At 48.7% G+C, this 17,028-nt stretch overlaps 1 protein-coding gene across 2 annotated transcripts in view; it reads right to left on the bottom strand.

The window, feature by feature from the left end:
- Positions 1-17,028, bottom strand: part of LOC128692673 (nonsense-mediated mRNA decay factor SMG8) — a 96,091-nt gene that overhangs the window by 54,474 nt on the left and 24,589 nt on the right. Inside the window, exons 1-2 of one of the 2 annotated variants that reach the window (XM_070089946.1) lie at positions 14,354-14,471; positions 13,720-13,903 (exon numbers count right to left, since the gene is read on the bottom strand). The gene's annotated coding sequence lies outside the window, so the exon portion shown is untranslated. Of the gene's footprint in view, positions 1-13,719; positions 13,904-14,353; positions 14,472-17,028 lie in introns of those variants that run through there. The other variant, XM_070089948.1, reaches the window with a different exon arrangement.

Genomic DNA, 17,028 nt, shown 5'->3' with positions numbered 1-17,028 from the left:
AGAAGAGATCAAAAACGCAATATCCGAGATACAGAATGCATGGGAGGGGAAAAGATATATAGAGCAAACTGTATACTATTGTGTAAATAAATATGAGCTGCAGTACAATGCAGCAGAGAACGAACAAAAAACTTGTTGATACAGTATACCAATGCACACAAGAAGTGCACTTTCATTAAATGATTCATCAGGAAAGGGATGAGAAGAATGTAACAGCACATAGCTCGAAATGGGATGAATAGCAGCTGAACAAATTTTGGGCTCTTGTAACCTGACACATATTGGGAAAAATTGGGAGAGCAATACTTGGAGCTCTCTCTGATTACCCAAGGCCCCGAATATTCCATTGTAAATAAGACATTATGACAGGTATGCCAACAATAAGAAGCGATAAAATCTATGGGCTATTAGGGTCAGTGAAGTCAACGTGTGGGGGCAACAGTAAGCATGTAAGCAAGGAGGAATCAGAATGCTGCGAAGGAAAAGATTGTTCCAAGGGTCATGAAAAAGAAGGGGTAGGAGGAGGCTCATCAGTGTCCATCGAGGGTTTTGTCTCCGCAATATGGTTGGAGATAGCGTCAAGTGTCTCAGCAGATAAGGAAGACACCAATACCATGATTTCAGAGGCAGGTGATGTAGAGCAAGTAGGGATCAGGAAGAATATGGAGGGAACCAAAGAGGTCTGAGAGGGGTGGGGAGTATGAACCTGGAGAGATGCACTGGCGGGGGCAGAAGAGTCCTGCAGTGGAACAGGAGAGGAAGGGGGCTGGAAGGTAACTAGGGAAGAAAACTGGGGAGGACAGAAGAGGGAACTACACAAGGGGGGAGATGAACCTCCATCTTTGTGTGAGAGTTAGAAAGGGAGGTGAGAACTAGGCACCGCAGTAGTAGCTAGATTCAACTTCACAGGTGATAGGCACAAAGAAGGAGTAGGCTTGCGAGGTCTCGTAGACTGAGAAACTAGCAAACGAGATGAAGTAAAAGTAAGAAGAGGCATGGAGATAGGAGTTTGAGGGTAAAACCGCAAAAAAATTTGAAACAGGTGACCCCGGAAGACATGATAGCAGAGGAGCTGGTAGACGGGAGGACTGTCAAGGCTGGAGGTCTCTGAGCTCCTGGAGAATGAGGACCACGAGGAAGATTTCCCTGAAGGGGGAGCTGAGAGACAGTCATAGCATAAGGCCTTAACTCTACTTAAGATAATGGATTTCCCATTCATTACAACAGACTTGACAATGGCATGAAAAAGAAGAATGAGATTCATTGCAATTGAGACAAGAGGGGGTAAGACTGCAAGATGTATTGGCACAATCTGCAGCACCACAGACTGGGCACTCCACTGCAAATCTTCAGTATTTAATGGGGTGTCTGAAGCGCCAGCAATTATGGTTGGGGAGTAGGGATTACTTTATGGACCTTTAAGCGATGGCCTGCAATGTAAGTGGAGGACAGGAGTAAACTGTCGCACCATATTCGGGGAAGCCGGATGCATTGTTAAAGCATGCAAGAGGCAGAGGCATTACCAGAAATGGGTGGTGCCTCAGCACCTGGAGCAGGTGATGAAGCATCACCAGCAGAAAGTACAGGGGCATGAGAAGAGTCTAGAGAATGATCCAATAATGAAGCCGGGTCAGAACAGGATGTGGGAACAGAAAGGGGCCTGGGAGGAGGAGAGTTATCACAGAATGAAGACTCCATGATAGTAGTGCTTCTTTCTTATTTAAAAAAAAATGGAAAGAAAAAAAGAGGGACGGCAGAGGGGCAGTCACTAAAAGGCATGGAAAGGCCACAAGCTCTTCCCTTCATCCGAGAGGGCCTCGAGCCAACTAGCAATGCAGATGTAGCATGGAACCCGTGCCATGCCCTACCCTTCATGCCAGTAAACCAGCACTCTGGGATAGCAACCTCACATCTACCAAGCCACCTCGGTTGACAAAATAAAGGGTGGTCGGAAACCCACCACAAAGCATACCTCCTTTGGCTGTCACAGGCAGTCTCTGGAGATACACCCATCATCTGCAGGACACCCCACCCACTTCTTGGAAATCTGGGAAGGGAGCATGGTGCCTCCAGACAATTCAGATTCCATGACAAACTACAGCACCCCCGAGGGACCCTACGGAGTGGGATGAACCCCAGCACACTTCACCTACCTAGAAACCATAATGCCAGAGGGAAGGACCCCAGAGACTACAAACGGGATGGGGAAAAGGGAGAATGTAGGAAAGGGGGGGGGAAAGAGATAGGGAAGGGAGGATTACTGGGTACTTAGATTCGGTCTGAGGATGGAAACGAAAGGGTTTAATTCCAAAGACCACGACTCTTTGCTGCATCAAGGAACCCCCCCACCTTGAAGAGGACCACAACAGGGAGCCCCCCTCCCCTTGAAGAGGTGTTTTTTTTCAGAAGATCCAGTATGCCATGGAAAATTCAGCTGTCAGGAGCTCAGAAAAGAAAAATTTCCAATCAAGCGAAAGACAAAACACCTTACAGAATTTTTCTCTGCTTCTGTAGTGGAAAACATAGAAGCTAGTAATGAAGAACCAATACCACTACCAGATGTTTCTTCTGAGGACCACCCGCATTCACAAATACATCTGCAGAAAATAAAAAGAACATACCAAATCAAGATAACAAAGGTCATGAATCACCACATCCACATTTTACAGATACTTTTGTAAACATGGACAGTGAAGCCCCATCATGTGATTCAGACCCAGCCATGTTGTTTCCTGTCACAGAAAAGCATGTGTCCTTTTGGCCACCATATAGATACCGAGAGTGTGACGCCAAAGATACAAATACACATCAGTAATTATTATACAGTGTAGATGGAACACATTACAAACTGAAAATTATAGTCAGTTATTCTTAGCCAATAAAATTGAGAAAAATAAAATCAGACTTTTTCAAAACCTAACTTTTTTTTCGAAAACCGCTGTTTATTATCCATTTTAGTTTATTTCATATTTGTAATTCATTTCAATTTCCATGTTGAGGGCCCCCCCAGGTCTAAATCCGGCCCTGATCAAAACTAAGCACTAAACCCACAAGAGATGTCAAATACGTAAGCCCAACATCAAGGAGACAGTTTTCAACACGAGTCCATGGACATTGTTCATTAGAATTACGAATATGTGGCAAACTAGTGTCTTTGAGGTAGTGTCCAGGGCGTTTCAAATATCAACGTTCAAGCCATTAGCACACAGTAACAAGACTATGTTAGACCCTTAGTAATTACCAAGTGACAACCCTCCCCCTACCCCCCCACCCATCACCCTCCCACCAGTAACAACTACTCACCCCCAAACCCTTCCACCAGCAGCCAACCCCTGACCCTTCCCCTAGGATTTCGCGACCTAGCTGCCAGGGAGTGTGGACGTGCCTCGTACCTCTCTGCTGACAGTCTAGCAAACTATCGAAGTTGAAGACAAACGGTTGTTGTGAGAGGATCAGCTGTGTCTAGCTAGCTAGAGGGATAATACTGCAGAAGGTGAAGGACACAGATTACCCACCTTGTCATCGTGTTGTCCACACCTGTCTCTGAATGTGCATTTGTTATCTATCTAGCAATTTACTGTATTTCCATATGTGATAAACATCGGAAATGGTTCACGAGGACTATTAGTGGAAGGATAGCCGCTAATTTGCAGTGTGTTCAGAGTGACACTTTCGCGCCGACCTGTGTTAGTTTACGCACGGTCTCGCGCCTTCTTACGAGGACCACGCATTCGTGAGAGCACGAACGAATGCTGGGATGTTCCCTGTGAGTTCCATGTTAGTTTACGCATGGTTACGCACAGGAACGTTTGTGACTAAGTGTTTTTCTTTCAAGACATTTCTGCAGCGAGTGTGGCATGTTCTGTGTTAGTTTACGCACAGCCACGCCAGTAATACGTGTGCTACCCGTGCCTCGCTAATTCGTGTGCATTCGTGGGCGTTCGTGCATGCACCTACGCCACACCATCGTTCGTTTTGGCGATAGTGCGACAAATAACACCCCAAGTCCGCATATTGTGTTAGTTTACGCACAATTGCGAATCTGTCGTGTATCTCATGCATTCGTGTGATTTGTGCGTGTGCTGTGGCGTGGTGCTGACCAGCCAGTGTACTTCGTGCACTGGTCCAGCTCGCCAGGCGCCTGTGCTGTGTTAGTTTACGCACAGCACCTGACGGCCCTCGCCATTCGTGCATTTGTGGGTCATATGCGTGTGCTCAGTGCTTTGGGAAAACATCCACTTGTGATCTACGTGTGCACCGTACGATTCCAATGAGTGACGTAATCATGGATTGTGCACCACTGTGAACCCAGTGTGGGCTGTCAATAGGTCTTGGGAACTGTGGCACACAGCTACGAGCCTCGTTGGGGCGGCTGTACTGCCATGTCATCCCAGGAACCAAGAGGCAAACGGCCCATGTCATCATGCGATGGCGACTTTCACGGTGACATGGAGGAAGTGGAAGGGCCAGCGAAGAAACCCAAGGACAACCTGCACTTCGGGGGCAATGCCCCAGAAGCGCCTCAGATGACGCCAGCTGCTTCCCCAGATGGCCCAGGGACGATGGGGACAGACGAGGCCAACCCAAGCCTGGCCCAGCAAGTGGACACCCCCCAACATATGGGGACCATGGAAGAGACCCAGGACCCTCCTCCTCAGCAGATGGCACCAGGGACAACCAACCCAGACGAAGCCCCACAGGCAACAGAGGAGAACGAGATGGTACAAGGGCGCTCAAGACCTCAGAACCGTGCTGCAAGGCAACCAACTGTGGTCTTCAAGTTCATGATCCCTCACTATGATGTGGTGAAGAACCTGGAGGCGACCATGCCTTCCATCAAGCTCAGCTGCGACTTCACGCTCAGGGGAGAGATAGTGGCGAAGCAGCGCGACGAGGACACATACGATCGACTGAAGTCAATGGCTGCAGAGAATCCGAGGATAAGAGCTGCTAGCTCAAGAAAAGATGCACAAGGGGGTTGTGCTTCACGTCTCTGTACCCATCCCAGCAGAGTGCTTCCTCGATATACCCAACATTGTCAAGGCAGAGAGGCTGACCACCAGGACCAACAAGATCCCAACATGGAATATGTTGATCCACCACCGAGGGCCCCTACCATCCCACATTGCACTGGGGGTGTGGGGGCGGTTCAAGACCCGGCCATATGTAGAGGGCCCGCTACAATGTTACAACTGCCAGGGCTTCAACCATATTGCGGCTACCTGCCAACATGTGAAGAAGTGTGGAGTCTGCAGCAAGCAGCACGACTCCAAGGATTGCATTGCATTGCTCAATCATCCTGCCCCCGAGACCCCACGCCCTGAACCTAAGTGTGCCAACTGAGGCAAGAAACACCACGCATGGAACCAGGGCTGCCCTGTTATGGTGCAGCGGTGGCAACATGTGCTACAGCGGATGGCCCCTGTGGCGGCGACGACGACCCAGCCCAGCTCAGTAAATGCTCAACAGCAACAGGTGGGGACATGGTCCAATGCCCCACAGGGCCTGAATATGGCCTCTTCATGCCCCAACCCATGGAACTATCAGCACCGGCCGCTGGCGGTAGCCAGCACAGCTCCCTCGACGGCGGCCACACCCTACAGCAGAGAATTCCCAGCACTGGGGGATCACCAGAGAAGACCGGTTGCACCGCCAACATTGAGGCAAGGGAAACAATGGCAAGGGCAAGTCTCGAAGCCTCAGCAAAAGCAGAACAAAGGAACACAACAAGCCTGGCTCAGGGACGCCACTCAAGGAGCTGCGGCTACACAGCACCAGACAGGACACCAGCAAGGGCCTTCCCAACAGAGGCAGTCCCCACCCAAATGCAGCGGGAAGCAGGCCACAGCACCCAGTCAGATGGCACAGAGAGCCACAGAGACTTGTGTGACCTGCGGGACAGCAACGGCAACGATCGCAGGAGTGGGCCAACAACCACAGGCCACAGCCAAGGAAACCCTGTCCCCCCAGAGGGAGGGCACCTCGCCGGCTCACATTGTCACCGTAATCAAGCTTGTGGTAGAGGTGCTGTCCATGCTAATCCCATCAATGAAGGACAGGCAGGTCTGCAAGGATCTCCTGACTACCGTGTACAGCATGGCTCTCCTGGAGAGGGCCGACGCAGCATCCCTTCAGGCCCACCTCACCCAGGTCTTCACACCCGAGGAATTGGTAGAACACGCACGGATATTCCGGAGAAACATGGACCAACAGGAGGAGATGGAGTCCGATGGGTCACCCGACAGTCCCTAAAAATCCTCCAGGGGAACATCTGTGGTCTGAGGCAGAAACTCCACCTAGCTATCCAGGCGGCAGTCCAGGATGAGATAGATGTGTTTCTGTTCCAAGAAACCCTTGCCAAACCCCCACCCGCCCCACAGCCACGCATCCCTGGGTTCTCTGCTACCTGCAGCGTGGTGGGCCCCCCGCCAGGGGCACCGCAATCTATGTGCGGAATTCCATTCCCCACTCAATCGTCACTGACCCTGTCAACTGCGGTGAAGGGGTGGAGGTGCAAGCTGCCATGCTGCGACTACCATCTGGACCACTGACTATTTACAATGTGTACCGGAGCACACGGTTTACCCTCGACCTCTCGGAGGTTGCAGCCCTGTCCATATCTCGCCTCAAGGGCATGCTCGTGGCGGGGGACATCAACGCCCATCATGAGCTTCTCCGCTCTGTCTCCCATACCAATGAGATGGGCAGGCACTTGGCAGCGGTGCTTGAGGATGTTCCCGAAATCGTCCTCCTCAACAATGGGGAGCCGACACACCACGGCGGCAACCGACTGGATGTCACTCTCCTCTCTCGGAGACTGCAGCCTGGGGTGAGGTGGGAGCTCCACCCACTTCTCACCAGCGACCACTTTGCGATCATCACCATGCTGGCGCTCACTCAGCACACCCCATACACACCGCCTCCATGGTGGAACTTCTAGAAGGCTGACTGGCAGTGCTTCCAGGATGTCATACAGCAATGGTGGGAGACGACCTCCCTCTGACAATCCTGATGCGGCTGCCCAGAACCTTCAAGCGGCCTTCACCCATGCGGCCGAGGTGGCCATTCCACTTACCAAGGCTGGAGGCACCATCAAGCGGGACTGGTGGTTCTACGACGAGACAGTCAAGGAGCAGAACCACCGTGTCAACTGTGCCCATAGGCTCCACAGACGCAACCCTACTGCTGACACCCTTCGGCTGCTGAGGGAGGTGGTGAGGCACTCTCGCCACATCTCCCACAGAGTCCACCTGACAAAGTGGTTTGAATGGTGTGCCTCCTTCGACCATGCCACTACCCTGTCTGAGATCTGGGCGAAAATAGGTATAGCTACTGGAAAACGAAGAGGAACAGCGTGTGCTTAACATGACCTGGCTGGTGAAGCAGAGAGGCTGGTCGAGCTCTTCACCTTCAGGGCAGCAACAGCCCGCCTGCCACAAGATGTGCAGAACCTTCAGGCTGTCCTCCTCCCAGACACGCAGATGCAGGCCGCGTGCTACGAACACGATGACACCGACATTGACTTCAGCGATCAGGAGCTGAAGGCAGCATTCAGGACATCTCGGGACACCACCCCCGGCCAGGATGGTATCACCTACAGCATGATCACAAGGGCGGGCCCCTCTGGACATGATGCGCTCTTGGAGGTCATCAACTGCTCCTAGAGGGCTGGGCAACTCCCCACTGCATGGAAGGAGGCCATCATCTTGCCCATCCCCAAGCCCAGGGACCTGGAAAGCATGAGGCCCATCTCTCTCACCAGCTGTCTTTCCAAGATTGCTGAAAGGATGATCCTTGAGCGACTATGGTGGAAGCTCGGCCCGGAACACCGTCATATATACGGCTTCACACGAGGAGTGGGCACTGCAGAGAGCACCACCACCCTCCTTGCAGGCATTGGGTCAAACAAGAGACCCAAAATTGTTGTCTTCCTGGACCTCGAGAAAGCCTTTGAGCTTGCCAGCGCACCAGCTATCCTCGACCTCCTAGCACGCAGGGGTGTGAAGGGTGGGCTCCTTGCCTGGATCTCTGCATACCTGCAGGACAGGTGTGCACGAGTGCACTTCCAGGGACAGGTGTCCACCCTCAGGCCCCTGGAAAATGGCACCCCGCAGGGAGGGGTCCTCAGCCCCGCTCTCTTCAATGTCCTGATGCATGAGCTGGTGCAGCTGCCGTTCTCTTCAGGCACCCAGCTGCTCAGCTATACCGATGATCTTGCCCTCATCATCACTGAGAGATGCAGTTTGATGCTTAGAGCCCAACGTGACCTTAACCTCCTCTCCACCACCTGTCGTCGCCTCAGCCTTAAGGTCTCGGTGGAAAAATCCAAGGCCATGATCCTGCACGCCAAAGTGCCGGAAGGGAGACTGCAGGTGTCAGGCATCAATCTCGGCTGGGTCAGCAGCTACCTGTACCTAGGAGTGCACATTGACAATTGGCTCTCCTTTCGGAATCAGGCAGAGTACGTCAGAGAGCGGACCATGCAACGGGTCACGGCCATGCGGGCCCTCGCCAACCCTAGGTCAGGGGCCAGCAGTGACATTCTCCGATTATTCTACGTGCAGGCAGTGCGCTCTCTCGTCGACTATGGTGCACTTACCCTGGTCCATGCCCGCCCCTCGCACCTTCGAAGACTCGACGTCGTCCAAAATACTGCAGCTCGGATCATGCTGGGCACGCCAAGGTGGACGAACACCGTCCCACTGAATCATGAGGCTCAACTGCAGCCCCTACGCGATAGGATCGCCATTGTGGCTGCCAGGAGGGTGGCCAAGTACGTACAACTCCCTGGTGGAGAGGGACTGCTGCAAGACCTCCTTGAACATCAACAGGGAGACATCAGGGAGTTTCCCGGCCAGCTGTGGGTGTGGTCAGTGGCAGATGTAGCGAGCAAACTCCTCCCCATGGCACTTATCATGGACAAGGGCTGTGAACGGCCTGTGGCGGGGTACTCTGTACTCCCGCCCTGGGCACCAGAAGCAGTTGTGGTCCACATCCAAGACCTCCCAGTTAGCAAGCGTCACTGTCCACAACACGTGCTGCAGCAAAGGGCTGCAATGAGTATTGCAGCAGCAGAGTACCCTGGGTGCGCCGTATATTACACCGATGGCTCCCGGGATCCAGAGGCTGGCCGCACAGGTGCCGGGGTACACCATGCCACCCTGACAGCCGGATGGCGACTCCAGGATCACTGCACCATCCTCCAGGCAGAACTCCATGCCATCCAGAGGGCCCTGCAACACACGCTCCTGGATCATCGGCGACCTCCAGTCATTCACGTCGACTCCAGAGCGGCGATCCAGGCCATCATGCACAGGGAGCCCAGGGACAACATCCGGCTAATTACTGCCATCAGGAAGGACCTGCAGACACTTAATGAGCAAGGACGGCAAGCAACAATCAACTGGATTCCGAGCCACATCGACCTCACTGGGAATGATGCGGCGGATGGCGCGGCGAAGTCAGCAACCCTTGAACCCCAGCCAGTGACCACCATCGCCATCAGCCGCAGGCAGGTGGACCTGTGGGCAGCCGCTGCAGCCAGGTGCCCGCTACCAGGGCCAGGCACATCACGGAGCCGGATCTGGTATGACAGGGCGACCCAAGGGGAGCCCCCGCCGAGCATGCAGAGGCTAGACAGGAAGTTGCAGGTTGGGATCCACCGGCTGCGACTTGGCTACCCTACTGCCAGAAGACTCATCGACCGTGTGCGAGAGGAGTGCTGCTGCCATTGCAACCAGATAGTCCCCGAGCCACTAGTGCACTACCTCCTCGACTGCCCCGCGACGGTGCCTGGGGACGGCGCCTGGGGACCCGAACCGAGAAGACACCACAGCCCGGCTGGTGTACCTGGCCGTCCGTGACCTGGGAACTCTCATCCCCATCCTGGCTGCCCACTCACTGCCTCGATGACGACGCCACATACAACGAAGAGTCGCCACGACTTCTCCATCTATTAACTCTCCTACTCTTCCTTCTTTCACTCCCCTACCTCCCCTCCCCCACCACTTAAAAAAAAAATCCAACGGAGCCTGTAACTGTTTTCTAGGTAAAAGTCTGAACTCGCCTAGAACCCATGCCACACTACCAATAACTTGACGGGGCAACAAGTGCCCGAAGACCCTCAACCCTGGCGATGCCTGCCAATGAAGCCCAAGTGGACGCCTGCTGATGAAGACCAAGTGACGCCTGCTGATGAAGATGAGAAGCGAGATGACACTCCCCTCCGGGGAGTCGCCGCAAAAGAGAAGAAGAGGTTACCCTCCAGCGGGAGGGCCCAAGAAAGACAGAAGAAAGAAGATGAACGACACCCCCAAACGGGGGCCACAGCCGGGTCACCATATGGAGAAGACCCGGGCCGGAAGTACCGGCAAACCTCTAATGAATGAATGAATGAACCCTTCCCCTAAAGACCTTCCCCCTCCCCACAAACAACCGCTGACGTCATCACCCCCTTCCTCCAGGTCAATGGCGCCATTTAGCCATAGAGGTCAAGAATAGTGGCGCCACTAGTCACTCCTCTGCCATCCACCATACCATCAACACCTCCAGCTCATCCAGTTCCATCAACCTGTCGTAATTTAAAAAAAAACTTGGATTACTTCAGTTTCATCGTAATTTATGATAGATCACCTTTGAAAATATTTTAGAAAATTCTCTTTATACAAAATGTTGAAGGAAGCATTCTAAATACATAAGACTTCAAACTATTGCTTATTGCAGTTCATGAATAATCTAGTAATGTCTATACTTTTAGCTTTGCAGATATTATTTTGGGGTGATGCTGTTGATGACATCTCTGCAGACTTGCAGCTGCCCACAACACGGGGAATATCTTCAACCTACAAGATTCGATAAACTTAATTAAAATGTAATAAACATTCTTTTTCTTTATCACTGCAATGTTCGAGGGACACACACACAGGTGTTCAAGGAACACAGAAATAGAAAAAGGAAATAACTGAGACATGCCTCAACTGCTGTATTTGTCTGCAGGAAGACAACATTCACACAATTCGGGAGCTTTACGCTCGAGGGGGGAAAACAAAAAATTATACCTACCCCAAGCCTACTAACAATAGTAGTAATGAGGCGGATAGCCTCAATACTGCCATTATTAGTAGTTTGAGGTATGATACATTTAAAAATTTCATGACCTTTGTATTGTCAGTTTCCTAATACGAAAAAGTATTGCGACGGTGGTCAGTGGACAGTCGTGTATCTCCACTGCAAACACTTCCGCATGCACAAGTGTCTTCTAATACAGCCTATTATGATCACCTCGTCTCCAGTGTTCTGTCTTGTCAGGAAGATTCTGCGGCGATTAGGCGGGTAAACTCCGTAACATACATTACAACCTAGCCAAACCTACTCCTGACACCCCTTAGACGCCTATATTTAACTGGGGAAAAATTACTTTAGTCTACGTGCACTACTCTCCTCTGAATTCATCGACCTGTCGCCAATCAGATTTAATTCCGAGTTTACCGACCGCCCCCCAACTCCCCCCCCCCCCCACTTCAAACTATTTTACATACTAACACATTTACCCATCCACAGCTTGGGGAATGTTGCAACTGCTTGTCAAGATACCTTCCCAAGTATAAAGACAACCCTTGAAGGGCATCCAAATTTAACATGAAGGTAGTTAAGATCATTAAGACATTGTATTTCCCCTACAGTTCCATGTCCCTCATAGCACACTAGGGTAACAACCAACACTATGGGTTACCTAACCAGTTGGAAACCTGTCGTATACAATTTCCTAACACACTACTATGCTAGCCTGAATTCATAACCTACCTTACCTACCAGTTATGGCTGACATCCTAGGAACAACCTGAGGGCCACTACATTCAAGCCCGCCCCCCCCCCCCACCCCACACTCTCTACCTTGATTTTTTAACCCAGCAGGGCTAATAATCCTATTCTCACTAAAGCCAATATAAATCACCCCCCTAACTATGCTCATCAGCATCAGTTGTTTGAATCCTGTCTGCCGACTAACACTTCACTTCAGATCACAGAGATTTTCATCATTAAATGTGCTGCTGCCAGAAGAGTTAGACTTCACTACTTACGAACTATCAAACCAATTGCAATTCTGAACACTAATACTGTTATATTCATAGGAACCTGAACACCGCTTAAATTTTCCAAAATGAAATTGTGTAAACTCGATGAATCAATATCTAACTTTGCACAGTTTGGCCAAAGGCATAAAATACGTAGAACACCCACCGCAACCACTACCCAAAGCCCGAAACCCACCAACATCCCCACGGAAACCACGTGCAATAACAGATTCCACACAGCTTCTGAAGGTCGTTGGTGGGTTCCAAGCCACAGTTCTACGTAATCTATGCCTTCAGGGAAGATTACTCTCCCCTGCTATATGCATTCATAATGCATATAGCAAATTCTCCAGTTCTATACCTTACCTATCTTATAGAATTAGGTGGTGTTAAATAAGTTATTTTGATTGTAGGTCTACAATTATTAGTTACTACTAAGTGTTATACACCAAAATATGCAGCATACTCCAAGTATAGGCCTTACTAATTTGCAGAGCAGTGGCTGCGCATGGGGGAATGAAGGGAAGTAAAGTTAAGATCAAGGGGGTCTAGGTAAGATCAAGGGGGTCTAGGTAAGATCAAGGGGTCTACAAAGTCTCCGTAAATATATACTGTATAACCCAATTTCAAAACAAATGCTCCCCCCCCCCCAAGACGCTCTAATAGTGTCTGGAGTCTTAAGCGCTAAACCCACAAGGTTATACTACTGAAAATATTTTTGGGACTTCAAAGTATAAAATTACTTGGCCAGGCCCTCTACAACCCTATTGAAAATAGGAAGATGTGGTTAATTCCACATTTCTGAGGAATTGTTATTGATTTTTTCGGCTATGATATATTCTGCCTAAGGAAAATTTGTCCCGTCATGTGAAACTTTGGCTGTGTAGTTTTAAAAATAAGTTAAACAAATAAGTGGTTGAGAATAAGACCTGCCTAACATGGGCCAAGAGGTCTATTTCAGTGCTCCTTTCTTATGTCTTAATAATGGATATGCCTGATTTAATAGGCTTTCCTTACACCCGGCATCAAGACTGCCATTACCCTCACCACACTAAACTATCTTAGTATAATTATTAACCCGGTAGATTAACACAACTACCCAATCGTCAGGATGACATCTCTGACATTTTCATTAGGGTATTTATACTCCCCCGGGATGCGACCCCTACCAGTAGGCCTGTTGCAGTGTTCCTCTATGTGAACAGTGCCAATGAATATAAGGGCACAGGACCACTTGTGCCCGGGATCGAATCTCGGTTCTTCAGCTGATGCCACTACCAACTGAGCCATGATACGTCACTTACACATTTCATCTTGCAGGATGGTTTTAAACTACATAATAAATATATTACGTTAACTAAAACTTCCTAAAATTTAATCAGTCTTCAGTTCTAAGCTTTACAACTCATTTCTCCAATTTTAATTTCCACCCCATTCAAGGTAACCTATATAATACATTCCTCATTATTTCCTGGCCAGAGATTTCATCTCCGGTCGGGAGATAAGCTAATACTTCCTACTAAGCTACTTTTGATATCAACTGCTTACAATATTTCCTATACTCTCCCCACCACCTTCCTACCTAATACAATTACTATCTGCTTCAATAACCAAACTATAGTGGACTTGTATAACCTGGAAATACCTTACAAGTGGGCCCTGCCCACCTCTAACGACGTCTCCAACTGCTGCATCTCCATATAACACTAAATGTTATGGGTCAGACCATTTACTGGTGTGGTTGTCTCCACCCCTCAAACTGGTCAAAGTTGCTGTGTTGATGACTGTTGCAGCAGACAGCCTGGCACAGCAATCCTCAGTTACCACACCTGAAACAAAACATTCGCATTATAACCATGAACATTACACACAAACATTACCATGTAATATAAACCAGTAACATTACTGCCGGACTGATATAACCATTAATGTTTAACATAGTAAGTAAAGCTATCTTTTTCTGTATAAAAATATTTCTTTCACATTAACCTGATGACTAGCAATTTGTTAACATGGAAGTCTATATCTGCATCACAAGGCGCAAGTTCCTTGGATCAAGAGACCTTCACTAAGTTATTTTTCAATAATGGAAAAAATCCCAGAACTGGATACACAATTATGAGTTATGTAACGCATCAAAACCCCTCCACTAAGGTCAATCCCCCCCCCCCCTTGAAGACATTAGACCGCAAAGAAAATTAAGATTTAAAATTTGTGGGAACCAGAAGCTGCAGCTCAACTCTATTGTACTGACAAATATGTCACCAGACAATACTTACGTTATTTAGGTGCATTAAAAGGAAGAGGAAGCGGTAAAGCCGGAGGGGCGGCAGGAGGAGGAGCAACATATCTCTTCCGTACGACTACTGAAGTTCAATTGAACTTTAGTGACCTTGAGGTTGGTCACTGTCCTAACCTTCACTATAACACCATCACTGATAACCTGACTAACTCTGACTACCACCACTAGATGGCACTACTACACCATCACTATCAATACTACTCATGGTGGAGCGCTCAACCCGTGGGGGTCATGGACCACCTGGGAGGATAAGTTCACTCCCAAGTGGCATAGATCACATTCCTTGGATGTGATCTATGCCACCAGCACCACCTTCAAGGAACCTCTCTAAAGGTCACCATTCTCACCACCAGAGGCGCTGAACTCCACTACTATTGTATTGAGAGTATACTGGAGCATACCTGGAGAGGGCTTCGGGGGTCAACGCTCCCGCGGCCCTGTCTGTGACTAGGCCTCATGGTGGATCAGGGCCTGGTCAGGGCTGCACGCAGATGGAGATTATTGTACCACTAGTACTCTACATGAGCGAAGATTATTTTACCAAAGTTGTGCTCTCTCCCCCTAGTACTATGATTGATTTGGCTCCCAGCCTTGACAAAATTCGCAGCAAGATATTCTGGACACTGTTTGTGAGCAGTTTTACTTTCTTCGACATTTAACTTATCCAATTGCTGTAATTCATCGTGGCTTACATGCTCTCCTGGATCCAGGTCAGGATGAATCTTACCATTTTGTTCTGGGTGATTTGTAGTCAATCTTTCATTTTTTTGTCAAGGCAGAGTACCATGAAGAGCAAGCGTAGTCCATATGACATTGTATAAGAGCTAGACAGTGTCTTGCGAGCCAGGGCCGGATTTAGACCTTGAGGGGACTGGGGCACTTTAGGTTTGGGGGGCCCTGAACATGGAAATTAAATTGAATTACAAATAAGAAACGATCTAAAATGAATGATAAACAACAGTTTTCGAAAAATAAAATATGTCAGGTTTCGAAGACGTCTGATTTTATTTTTCTCAGTTTTATTGACTAAGAAGAACTAACTATAATTTTCAGTTTGTAATATGTTCCATCTACACTACATAATAATTACCGATGTGTATTTGTATCTTTGGCGTCACACTTTCGGTATCTATATGGTGGCAGTTGACCAAAAGGACACATGCTTTTCTGTGACAGGAAGCCACATGACTGGGTCTGAATCACATGGTGGCACTTCAAAGTCCATGTTTACAGAAGTATCTGTAGAATGTGGTTGTGGCGATTCATGAACTTTGTTATCTTGATTTGGTATGTTTTTATTATTTTATGCAGATGTACTTGGGAATGCGGGTGGGTCCTTAGAAGAAACTTCTGGTAGTGGTACTGGTTCTTCATTTCTAGCTTCTATGTTTTCCATTACGATAGCAGAGAAAAATTCTGCAAGGCATTTTGTCTTCACCAAGACCACAGCATATTTTTCGCTTGATTCTTTGGAAATATTTCTTTGCTGAGCTACTGACAACTGAATTTTCCGGGGCATACTGGGTCTTCTGAAAAAAATAAATATTCAGACTTTATGACATTTAATGACAAGGTAGTTAATGACACACACACACACACACAGGACTGCAAACCTAGCTCAAGGAGAAAGATACTGGGATGAGTATAAAACCTGTGAAGGCTCTCAGCCCTGTAACAACTTCAGACAGTATTACTCAGGCTGGCTCCTCCTCAGGAAAATTAATGAATAGAAAAAGAAATAATAATTCACAAAGATAAACACTTTATTATTTATTAAATCAAACATAAAACAATAAAACATGAAAGGTATATCCTATTTGAAAGAAAAATGAAAAATGAAATGAATAAAATAACATTTGAACTCAACGCTAATATCTGCAGGGGTGTCTGGTGTTGGTGACACTGTTGTTGAAATCGTAGCCGTTGCTAATGATGGGGTGGGGGTGGTCACAGGTGTTGGTGACCATCCACTGGCTAGTTCTTCACAGTATACCAGTGAGTAATCTCTCCCGATGACAGGAAAGCAGGTTCTTTACCGCTGCAATGCTGTGGAGTTACGTCCTGCAATTTCATACAGGTGCACGGGAAGTTCACTACCAAAATGGAGAAGTCTCTGGACGTTAGTCCTTCTCCTGTTCTGCTCGTTGATTGACAGGTGACCCTCACTGTCATCCAAGAGTAGAGTTGGGAGCTGTGAGTCGAGTGATTTACTGTTTGACCAGAGCCCCACACGTCACCTTTCGGTGGGGGGGAAGAGGGAGGGGAAGGGATAGTGGGAGCTATACTGACCCTACGTTAACAAGCAGCCGGCAATCAAACTATCACTTTAGGGGTGGGGGAGAAAAGGCGGGAAAACGGGAGCGTGACTTACCCTACCTTAACTAGTAGCCAGCAATGAAACTATCACTTTCAGGGAGGAGGAAGAAAGGTGGGAACTTGACTTACCCTACCTTAACTAGTAGCCAGCAATGAAACTATCGTAGCCGGTAATGAAACTATCGTTACTATATCTCTACTCCTATCTATTGAACTTTTCCCTCACACTCCCCCATACCAAGACTTATAGTCAAGGAGTATAAGAAGAATAGGCGAGGAAAAAGTTCTAACATATGGAAGTCGCGTAAGGCAACAAATCTTCTACTGACTGTCACG

This window comes from Cherax quadricarinatus, chromosome 30 (assembly GCF_038502225.1).
Source record: "Cherax quadricarinatus isolate ZL_2023a chromosome 30, ASM3850222v1, whole genome shotgun sequence".
Classification (NCBI taxonomy): domain Eukaryota; kingdom Metazoa; phylum Arthropoda; class Malacostraca; order Decapoda; family Parastacidae; genus Cherax; species Cherax quadricarinatus.
Note: the sequence above shows the minus strand (reverse complement) of the source record. Positions and strands in the feature narration are given on the sequence as shown.